Raw genomic sequence first — 12,437 nt, 5'->3', positions numbered from 1 at the left:
TACAGACAGCCAGAAAGAGAAAGCTCAACACAAATACCAAGAAATGCACCAGGTACAGCACAACTTAAGCCGAGGATTTTAGCTTATTCAAGTATCATAATATTGTCATGTGTTTTTCAAAAAAATATTTTGGATTTGTTGAGGGAGGCGAGGAAGAGAAGCGACCCAGGTTTGTCATATAAAGACATGCTATGGTTCATATGTAAGATTGTAAGAGAAATATGAAGTAAAGAAAATGTGTTTGGTTAGTTTACAAAAAAAAAATGTTTGGATATGGAACAAAAGGGCTGGTCGGAGAGCTGCGTGGGAATAACATGAGACTGTGCTTCAGAATATTTCTCTGCTAAATTAAAACTGCTCTCTTTTAAAAATATGTTCCAAGTATGTATTGGTTGGTGTATCGATGTAACTTCTTCAAATATCTTTTGATTGCAATTAAATAAGAGAAAATGCTCGAAATTTTACTAAACTAAACAATAGTAATAAATAATAAAATTTAAAAAATAAATAAAAAATATTATCTCAGATCGATATACAAAGAAGAGAAAGAAAAGAAAAATACCAAAACACTAAAGATCATAAATTAAACTAAAAAGAAACATAACACATAAATGTATACATATCTTATATTACTTCAATATAATTGGTTTTTGGGAAATGGTTTAAACCTAGATCTATTAAAGACACAGACTAAAAAGGAATATTACGTCAATATTTTAGTTAACAAACAATAATTCCATTACACTAAATAAATTATTATTTATTACAAAAGCAACAATATTTGTTATAGCATAAATTATTTAACAAAATAATTAAATTTTAAACATCAAAGGAATTAAACAAAATAAAATCTAAAAATAAAAAATTAAAGAATATGAATTTTTAAGACTTCTTAATATATTATGCATATTATAAATAGTTTTATATAAATGATAAGAAATAGATGCTAATGTCGTGTTCATATATAACTCGGATAGCCCAAACAACCACAATACTCCAAACGAAAATAAATATATCCAAAATACTTCATGCATATTCTGGATCCAAACTTACAATCAATTGTTACATATAGCTACTTCCAATATATATTTAGTAGGTTATAATATCAAATAAATTTAGTGTTTAGTTACTTAAATTTCAGAAACAAAAGTATTTACACATCATACAAAGAAGAGATATACCACAAAAAAAATAATCAAAAATTACTATGAACTTTCTTTTTTTTTTTGGATAAATAAATATTATGCTCTTTATTATCCAATCAATATTTGTCAAGAAAAAATTTAGAAAACAATTTACCAAATGCTAATGTTCTCCAACTGCTCTCATATAGAACTATTAGTAGAGCATTTACATTTATTTATGAACTTTCTTTTAAACATGCATACACATTAGATAAAATAGAAGAAAAAATAAACAATTTTTTAATCTAAAACTATCTTTTATATCAAATGTAGTATGTTTTTCTATAGGGAATGACCAAATGAAAAATTTTAAACAATTTCAAAATATCGGATAGAAAAAGTATTTTTGAGAAAACTTATTTTTGAGAAAAACACTAACCCAAACATATATAAATTATAAAGGTGAAGTGAAAATAAGTGGGTGATTGAGATTGGGCTGTAGATACTCTTTTAGCTTTAAATTTTATCTACAATATTTAAACTACAATCATGATTTCATTTAAATTTTAAAGCTACAACAAAAAGTAATAAAAATGGTTGTAAAAAAAACAAAAAAACTCCTATTTACTAAAGCAAGATTCTCTGTGCTACAGAAAAACATTATGACTGTAATATATTTACAGTTACAGCAGATACATCTTTATAAATTATTTTACAGATTAATCACATATTTCAAAACTACATCCTAACCAATCACATTACCGAGTTTTATTCTTACTAATTAACTTTTTAACAAACACATGAAATTTATTACTCTCCTTAACCCCGTGAACAATATTTCAATTCACCTATACATATGTTCATACAAGATAAATCACATTGACCTACTTAGAAAAAAAGACAAACACCAAATACTATAGAAGCCAAATAACAAATTCACAACAAAAAAATGATAGAAAAAACCAATTTATTTACTTTACTATTTTAGAAATTTTAGTTTATTGGCTATAAATTAATTTAATTTTTTTTACAAACACAAATAGAATAATTGAGATAACTTTATAATGTATAATCCGCGCGCAGCGCGGAAAAAGAATCTAGTTTTTTATAAAATTTCAATCCTTCTTTGAACAATTTTGCTACAATGTGTGTGAAAAGATTATGTCGCAAACAGTTAAGTTCACATGTGGGTATAAAAGTCTTTATTTTAGACGAAAATGAATGCATGTATTTTCAAATACTAATGCTTTCCATGTGTTTTCCCCCTCTGTCCTTTAGAGTGTGACTGAATAGTCATTTTGGAGTAAATATTTTAGAGTAAAATTTTTTTACTTTATTTCCTGCTTAATATTTACCAATCAGGTTGAAAAGTATCTTAGCTGAATATAGCTGAAAGTGGTGGAAATTATTTCACTAGCTTTGAGTGGAGTAAACATTTACTCTCGTTTCCTCTTTTTTCTGTTCATTTTCTTTCTTCCATGTTTTGTTCCTCTTAATTACGCTGACAATTTACCAATCACACCTTTAGAATACTACTCTTCATTTACTAGCTGATAATAAGTCAACGTCTAGGGAGACAAAGCATGAGTGAGAGAAGTTCATCTCCTCTTAATCTCTGTCGCATGATTTTACTAGATAGTGGTCAGGGGCGGAGGTAGTAAGGTGGTAGGGGGGTCAGCTGACCCCACCTAAATAAAAAAATTATGTGTTTTTCTTGTATAAATTTTGTTTGTGACCTCGGCATAAATTTTTAACTGACCCCACAAATAAAAAGAAAAACGCGAAAGACAAAATAATCAAAGAATTATTTTAAGTTTATTTTTGGGTTTACTTCATTTTGGACTCAGTTTTAATTTAAATTCACTTTAATATGAATTCACAAATCACTATCTAAAATGTCAACAAATCTTTTACGTTGCTTGTTTTATTTTCTTGCTAGTGTTTTTCGTTTTCATATATTTTACTTTTCACTACAAAAAGACAAGTAAAATATGTTTACGTTCTAATTTACTTTAGTAGATATAGGTCATATTTTTGTGTTTATATCAAGTTAGATATGACATGATTTAAACTCATTGAAAATTTAAGATCTATATTTGTAATTTATGTATTTAAATATGTAATTTAGTTTGTTATTCTTAATAGATAATGCATCAGTTCCCAAAATACAAATATTTAAAATGTTAGAAATTATAACGATGTTTTTAATGATGTTTTGTTTTTAGGTGGTTGTATTTACTGTTTATTCAAATAAAAATCTAAATATTATAAAAAAAATTGTGATACAAATAAAGAATAGATGAATTGTATACGTTAATTTTTTTTTAAAATATGAATAATTCTTTTTTGACCCCAGTAAAAAACATTTCTGGTTCGGCCACTGATAGTGGTGTTCATGCATGATCTGTTAAGTGAGAATAGAGAGAAAAACAAAGAAAAGTGCTATTTAATTAAAGGTAAATTACGTTGAAATTTTTCATTTTTTGCTGTCGTCCGTTGCATAGTCGATTACTCATCTGACTTTTCATTTCACCTTAATTTAAATAATGGTCTACTGTCTATAATGGATACATATATGAGAATGAGATCACAATAAAAAAATTATATGATATAACGATTTTTCTTGCGACACAAAAATTTATATGAAACATGTTTCTAATTACACCTCATTTATGTACACACATAACGGAACCGGTTTTAATTGTTTTAAACCAACATTTTCAATGAGTTCAACAACTTGCATCAATACATGTGAACAAAATTATGTAGCAAAATAAAATTCAAATGTGGGTATAAGAGTCATCATATTAGAAGAAAGTGAATGCTGCATTTCAAATACTAATGCTTTTCATGCTTTTTTTACCTTTGTCCTTTGGAATAGTTCTCTTCATTTGTTAACTACTAAGTCATTGTCTAGGGAGATCGAGCATGAGACAAGTTCTTATTGTCTCTTTACTCTTTATCTCGGTTGCATGATATTAGTAGATAATGTGGCTTTCCATGCATTTTCTGTTAGTAATTAGGGGACACCAGCCGGGACTTTTGCAGATCCAGCATCGGAAAAGCTATTCAACGACGTCGCTGCTTGAGTTTTTTTTTTTTGGTAAAATGCTTGAGTTAAAGAGCGTGAAATGCAGTTAATCCATCAGTTTCCCGATCGATTATCCGTCCAATTGTCAACAGAGGAGGTTGACAAGATCTTCCAAGATATAAACTTTTAAAATATGTTTATATTTTAATAATTATTTTATAATTACTTAAATAAAAAAAAATTTGGTGCCTCCTAGAAAGAAGGGACGGACAGTAGGCATAGGCTTATCCTACGCTTCGAGACGAGATCATGAGACTTCTCAGATGCATGCTTGGATGGATGCCAACAGGTCCGCTTGGACTCCCTTGAAAATCTTCTCGACGGCGATTGAAAAACTGCTTCTGTATAGAGCGTTGGAGCAGAGATGACAGACTCTCGGGATGGGACAGCCTCCCCAGAATCTAGGGATCAAGACTTTCCAAAAACGAGCGGGCCCAACAACCACTTCGAGGTGTGATCCGTAGTTTTTTTCGTTTTGTAAATTATAAATTTAAATATATTTTATGACATTTGTCTCTTAAAAATATATATTTCAAATTTCAAATTTTCGTTTTCTAATTTAAATATTTTAAATTTTTAATAATAATTTTAATTTCAATTTCAATATTATTTCATATATATAATACAACAATGAGTCGTATAGTCCTCGTAAAATTAACATGGAGTTTACTTGGATTCTTTGTAAAATCTTTGTAAGTTTTACAGGTCTTTTCAACGAAATACTTAGTAACTTCCTCGTAAATTTTACAAGAACATTACATGGAAAGATTTGTAAATTCGTTGTAAGTTTAACAACTATTTAAATACGATATTACAACGAAGTTTAACTCTAACACTTACAACGCGTTTACGACGAATAAATTTTCTTCATTTTTACAATAAATAAGTTTTCTTCTCTCTTTCGATGATGAATAAATTTTCTTCGCCTTTACGACGAATACTTTTCCACGTAAATTTTACACAGAAATTATGATGAATCTTCCGTTATGACGATCGTTTAACAATGAAATGTGCTCCCTTGTTAATTCGTATTAACACTCCTATTATGACGAATTAACAAGCAATCAATACTATTAAAACAGAATGCCTTTTTTTGAGGTGTCCTCCTGTTTTTAATGTAATTACAACACAGTGCCATTGGATTTATTTAAACATATGCTTTTAATTAAATTAGTATTTTGAAATGATTTTTATTCAAACAACAACAATACATGACAGCTACGTAATCAAATGGGAATATTCCTTAGACAAATAAAATGTATTGACTTATGTCATTTAAAACTTTTAGTAAAATAAAATTTTGCAAAAGAGCAACGTAATTATGGGATTTTTCAAATGTTTTGTGGTATCTTAATTGGTACTAGATTTTGATCCGCGCTTGAAAAGCGCAGGTTTTTTTGATTATATTATAATACAAAGTCTTATTATATCGAAAATATAATTTTTTAACAGTTATATAATCTATGAATTAGTTTATTTGATATTTTATATGTACACATTTACGTAAATTTCTTTTAGCCATGAGAATTATATCTGAATTAAAAAACAAGCCGAACCGACCTGGAAATATAGGTTTAGTTCAGGTCCAGAAAAGATAACCTATTGGGGTTTTTTATTGGACCCGCAGGTCTTTGTTTGAGTCCGGATCCTACCCTATACCCGATCATAAATATGTTGGGTTTATTAGGTATATTTGGATATTTCGATATATTTCCAGCATTATGGATATTTTTTTTAGGTTTTTTGTTTACGATTATAGTTTTTGATTTCAGGTAAATTTTCAAATTAAAAAAAAAAATTGGGTATTTTCAGTTCAGTGACAGATTTTGAATAAGATTATGAATTTTTAGGTATTTGAATTTTTTGGGTATTTGTTTGGAGTTTCAAGTACTTTTCGTGTTTCAGATATTTTTCAGATTTTTTAGATATTTCAAATTTTCTTACGATCCTAAATATCCGAACAGGTGTAGACCCATTACGTCCATATCGGGTCCAACAACCTTTTGATATAAATTTTTAATGTTATTGTACAAAAACATGATTGATGAAATATTTTTAGAAAACTCATTTTTAAATATGAAAATATCTATCAAACTATAGACAGTTGAAAGTTTAGTATATAATATGAGATTTTAGTAGGAAAGTTTATATATGATATGATTACGTTATTATAAAGGAAAGAGGAAGCTAGAATGTACACATATATGTGGTGTAATTTCCCCTGCTTTAAATCATATATTATATGATAAAAGTGATAATATAAAACACTAGTTTCAATGCTTTTATGATTAAAAAACAAAATGGTAAATATAATAATAGTAATGATTAAGATTTAGCAGTGATATTTGAATAAATAAAAGAATAGAATAAATTATTGTTAGAGAAATATATGGTAACATATTGTTAGTCTAAGTTTAAGGTAAGACCAAAAAATAATGAGTTAAATAAAAAGGTCCAAACAACTTTTATAGGTAGATTTTCAAGACTCCTTCCTTTTTAATAGTATTGACTAGATATGAACCCGCGCTGTGCGCGGATATACTTTGACTAATCTTTCTAATAATTATTGAGACTGCTTATTTACATTTTATATTTATGTGTTTTTGATTTTTTGTTATATAAGATGTGGATATAATATACTTTTTTACATATATATAAATTATAATTTCTTACATGTAAATAATTAATTTATGTTTAATATGTGTTGTACCTAATGTGAGATTATAATATATGTGTTAAATATAAAGTTTTTCGGGGTGTCCAATCAAGATTATGGTTCAGTTTAGTTTTTTTTTTGTTTTTCGGTATTTTAGTTTATACAAATATCAACCATATTAATACCATATCTACTTTAGTTTGGTCAAATTTATAAATGGTCGGTTTTTGATTTATTCAGTTTTATATCAAAAGCTATAAATAAATATTTATCGTTTATAATATTTTATTAATTTTAATTTTTATGATTAGATGCCGGCTTTAATATAACATGAAGATGTTTATTTTAAATAATTAATAAATATATTAAACTAATAATATTGATAGTTTTTATAGAATAAAAATAAGGAAAATAAATAGTTTATATTATTATTAAATAACTAAATATTAACATACATATTTGTATTATTGTAAATTATCCATCAAAATTGTGGTGTAGATAGGTATTATATTAAACATTATACTTAATATTTATTATCAAAAATTAATTTGAACTGATTATCAACTAATTATCAAACACATCACCATTTTTTTTACATTACAAATTACAGGTTTTCTGATAAATTTTTATACATTATAATTGGGTCTGATTGGTAATGGTTGTAGATTTAAAATTTTAGCTGTAGAAAAAAAATCTATAGACTTTTTGTTGTGACTTTAAATTTTATTGCTGTAGAATTTTATGGAAAACACTAAACAATTGCTTTGTGTATTTGGCTCTGCAGAACATTTGTACAGCTGTAGGTTATTTCAAGAGCTGTGGTTTCAAAAAAGAAAATTAAAGCTTGATTGCTCTCATTTTTATGCTGAATAAATAAATAAGGCTGTAGACAGCACCTACAACAACTACCGATCACTCCCAATATTTGATACATTTTTAAGATCCATTAATTTGCAAGCAAACCATAAAGAAGATATATATATATATATATATATATATATATATATATATATATATATATACGGTTTACCCAAAACACATTAATGTTAGCCCAGTCTTAATAATTGAGATCAAACCCACTCGCTTTAATTTATAGCGTAGCATAACATTTGTTTGTCTCGCTAGGTATATTCTTTTTCAAGTATCGATCAATATATTTTGAAATCGGTTGAAGTCAGTTAAGATATCTAATTTTAAAATATAGCTAGAAAGTTGGTTGATACCTAACTCTAAATATCAGGGAAGAAATAATTCTAATAATCTTATTTAATTTGAATATCTAAGAAGATATATACGAATAAATATTGATAACTTAGTGTAGATTTGAGCTAATTATATATATATATATATATGTTGTTAGAATATTTCGTCTAACTAATTTACAAAATTGATCATTTTTATATGTATACATTCTGTTTTTAATTTACATTGATATATTGAGGTTGTAATTATCGTGTAATGCACCATGCAACATAAATACTTAGGAGCCTAGAATGATATATTATGAACTCTTCTTCAAGTAGATTACTGCATGGAATGGTGCATTACACAAAGTCATGTAAATATATACGTGGTGACCATTTTTGGAATGATGAAAGTTTGACAAATGTGAATTGAGTTGGTGACCAGGTGGAGAACGTGGCAAGTAAAGAGAAGCAAATTATAAAGTTGGTTTAGTCTAAGGTACGTAGGATGGATATAATGAATGTAATATAAATGTATACAAAGGTCGCATTTTTATTGTTAAACTGATGCACATTTATAAAACGTTGAGCTTCTTATTTTATTTGTAGATGATAGATAACCGAAGTACCATTTGTTTTGAGGTTGGTTTAAATTAAGTAATGATGATATATTTAAGAAACCAAACATGATCGATGATAAGATTATTTCTCTGTTGGTTTAAATTAAATTGTAATAAGTTGATATATCCAAGGAACCAAACACATTTCCATATCCAAACACGTGCTATTCTAAAGGAAGTCCAAAACTAAATGACAACTTGTAAATGGTAGATAAAAAATAGGACTCTATTTTAATAGATTAGATACAAATATTGTATGCCATTTTCTTATAGATTTTCTCTTGCATATCTTTTCAAACGATTTTGTTATCTTAACTTGGTATACAATTATTTATGCATTTCATTCTCTATTTTCTAGGGATTTCCTCAGTATCTTACTTGGTCTTTCACGATAGTGATAAATAAAAGATCCCCATTCACAATATTCTCACCAAACCAAAATAGTACTCTACCTGTATTGTAAATTAAATCTAGATGTTGCCTCCTAAGAAAATTAGTAGCCTAAAACCAAGAAAAATAGGCTGGTGGATTCTGAGTCAGAAGCAAATACCAAGTCCGCGGAGAAAGAGCTTCTCTCTTGACTGGTGATCAGGTAAAACTCACTTCTTTTGAAAATTTTGGTTGATATGATATAATCTATATCGATTTCTGATTATAAAAATCGTATATGAACTCTATTTTTTTTTGTGAAAAGGTTTCTCTTCTAACAGAGAGAGAAACTATGGTGTTCTCTCAACACCTCTTCGAAGCGCTCACAAGAAAATATCGTACACAAGCTAATCGTCCTCCTTCACGCTCTTCCCCCGAGCTTCTCCCAGCAATGATCACAAGCTTCCACCGGCGGAGCACTTGTCTCGACATCTGTGATCCCAAGCTCATGGAGAATGCTCTTCACGAGCACATAATACGAAAGAGTCTCGTGCTGAAGTTAAAAATGGCAACCTCTTATACATATGGTACCAAAGAGAAGGTGTGTGTGGGTGTGGGTATGTGCACGCTAATTTATATAGATAACCATCTTCGTTTCTTCATATTTCTTTTGTTGCTATATAATTTTCACTTTCTCTATAATAGTGTGTCTTTAACTGGCATTCTACTCAAAGACTCAGTGCTTTGGTTTTATTTTGGTCCTTGAACAGGTAGAAACAACCTGAAAATATTTGCACCCAAGAAGAGCTCAAGGCGTTTATTGTGAAGCTTGATGAGGCAAGTATCAATTTTCTTTTGAACTATATATATATATACCATTGGGTTCCACTTGATGAGTGATAGCATCTGACACTAAGTGGTGTCTTGTGTCCATCAGGTTTAAGATTGGCTTTACATGGACGTAGAGGATGCTAAAAAATAATTTCTTATAAAACATTTGATAGATATTTTTGTACAGATCGGATGAGCTTACAACACAACCCGTAGCAGTTAAATACGCTCAAAAATACCTAACCGAATTGAAGGAGGTACGCTGTGAATGACATTACATGATTTTTGTAGTAAAGCTAACACAGTTGAGATTCAACCATGTTTGCAGATCATAAAAAAGTAGAGACTAACAAAGCTTGGCTTTCAAAAGAAAAAATGAGGTTGTTTTGCTCATCTAAGTCAAAAGACACAGTTCTCTAAGTAGAAAGCTATGTTTTCACTTAGATGAGTTTCAACCATGTTCTGCTAAATTGTGTTGTTTCATGTAGGTCTCAAAGGACGCAGAGAAAGTAAAAGGTTGGTTGGAGAAAAAATGAAGCTAAGTAGCAAAAGTGATTGTTGCTTCATTTATTTTTTAATATCTTTAGAATTAGTGAGAGTTAACATGACAAAACTTTTTAACAGGAGTGCTATATGGAGCAACTAAGTGCCCACTTCAGATGATGGTACGCCAAAGTATTTACTCTGCAAGATAAGGTATAGAATAAGTTACAAAAAAAAAAAAAAAAACAAGGTACAGAAAATTAGTTTGATAAATAATTAAAGGCAACATAACGGGTTTTGTATTAAAAGTTTATATCAGAGGTTAGTTTTTTTTGCATATTTTATAATTAAAAGAAGAAAAACTCCGCTCTTTAAATGCAATATTAAAAGAAATAATAAAAAATATTTCATATTATATTTTTAAATATAATAATTAAATAAACAATTTAATAATATATATACTTTTAAGAATAGTTTCCATCATTTAAAAATTTATTAGATAATGTCTCAACAAATGATTATATATCGTCCTCTGAACAATCTTTTCATATACATAAATGTATTAGTGTATCTTATACAAAACACATAATCTTTAAAAAATAACAAATCTTTAATTTTAAAAAAAAATTATATGTTAAATTTTTAGGTATTTTAGCAAACATATATTCAAATTTACATGTATATATTATTTTTATTTTTAGTTTTTGAGAAATTTAATGTATATATGAAATTATTTTTTAAAAAAATGATTTAAACGGGTTATCCGAACCTGTAAATATCTGAAGCGATTCCGAACTAAAATTTATAAATATCCAAATGGGACTAAAATTTTAAATCACAAAAACCCGAAAACTGACTAGACCCGAAACGAATCCAAATAGGTATCCGAATGTCCACCACTAAATCACACTTTGAAATCTAAACGTTTTGTACCACGTTGAATCAAAATAAAATAAAATTAATTAATGATTTAACTGAAATAATATTCCGCGCTTTTAAAGCGCGGATCAAAATCTAGTACGGCCTTGTAAAATCAGTTTTCTTGTAGAGTAAAAAAAACAAAGAAAGTCGTATCTTAGATGTTTACATTAAAATCTTTGATATTTTCAAAATTGAGCAACATGAAAACAACTTCATTTAGTTTTCATAGTTACGTAATCAATTAATCATTTGACTTTCGGTATTACCTTGTTACAAATAATAATATATTGTTTAAAATGGACACATTGGTACGATCACAATAAACAAATTCAATGACAGACGAAATCTTGATCAGTTATGAAAGTGGCTTCCACAAAAAGAAAAGGTATTTCTTTGACAATTGTTTTCATTATTTTTAATTATAATTTTAATGATAATTTTATTATAAATTAGAAAAAAATACAAGAATAGTTTTTTACAACTAATAGTTTATACTTACTCTATTAAAAAGGAAAGGTATGATTTAAAATTTTACACATCGGAACAATATTTCTTTAATTTTGATTATAGTGGATTATTTTATGATATTATCTATTTATTATGATTTTAAACTAATAAAAATTTAAGATATACAATTAAATTTTTGAAGGTTGCAATTTTTTATTATCACCTTATAAAACGCATAGAAATTATATATTTTTGAAACAATTTTTTCAAAAGTTTTATCTTCCTAAAGTGGAATGAATATATTTTACGAGAATTAATAGAACTAAACTCTAAACCAAAAGAGTTTCCACCACAAGTGACAGTGGTTAAGAATTAATCACTCCAATAATCTAGTAAAGAATAAAGAGACTTACCTAAAATGACACTTTCTGAGTTTACTTTACTCTATAAGACACAATGTAACTTTGACACACTTTAACTTGGCAGCTGTTTTTTTATGACAAAAATAACTTTGCTTTTAGTAAGAAGAATAATGTTTGTTTTAAAGATGCAAACGTAAAGAAACTCAGTTTTATTGTAGTTACAATTAATGATAAAGTCATAAGCAAAAAGTTAGATGTATGGATTTACGTGAACTGATAGTGTACGTTGGATCATTTTGATGAAAGTAGATCAACGGCTGGAAAAAAACATGTCTTATGCAGTGTAATT

This window comes from Brassica napus, chromosome A9, assembly GCF_020379485.1.
Source record: "Brassica napus cultivar Da-Ae chromosome A9, Da-Ae, whole genome shotgun sequence".
In the NCBI taxonomy this organism is placed as follows: Eukaryota; Viridiplantae; Streptophyta; class Magnoliopsida; order Brassicales; family Brassicaceae; genus Brassica; species Brassica napus.
This window is presented reverse-complemented; position numbering follows the sequence as displayed.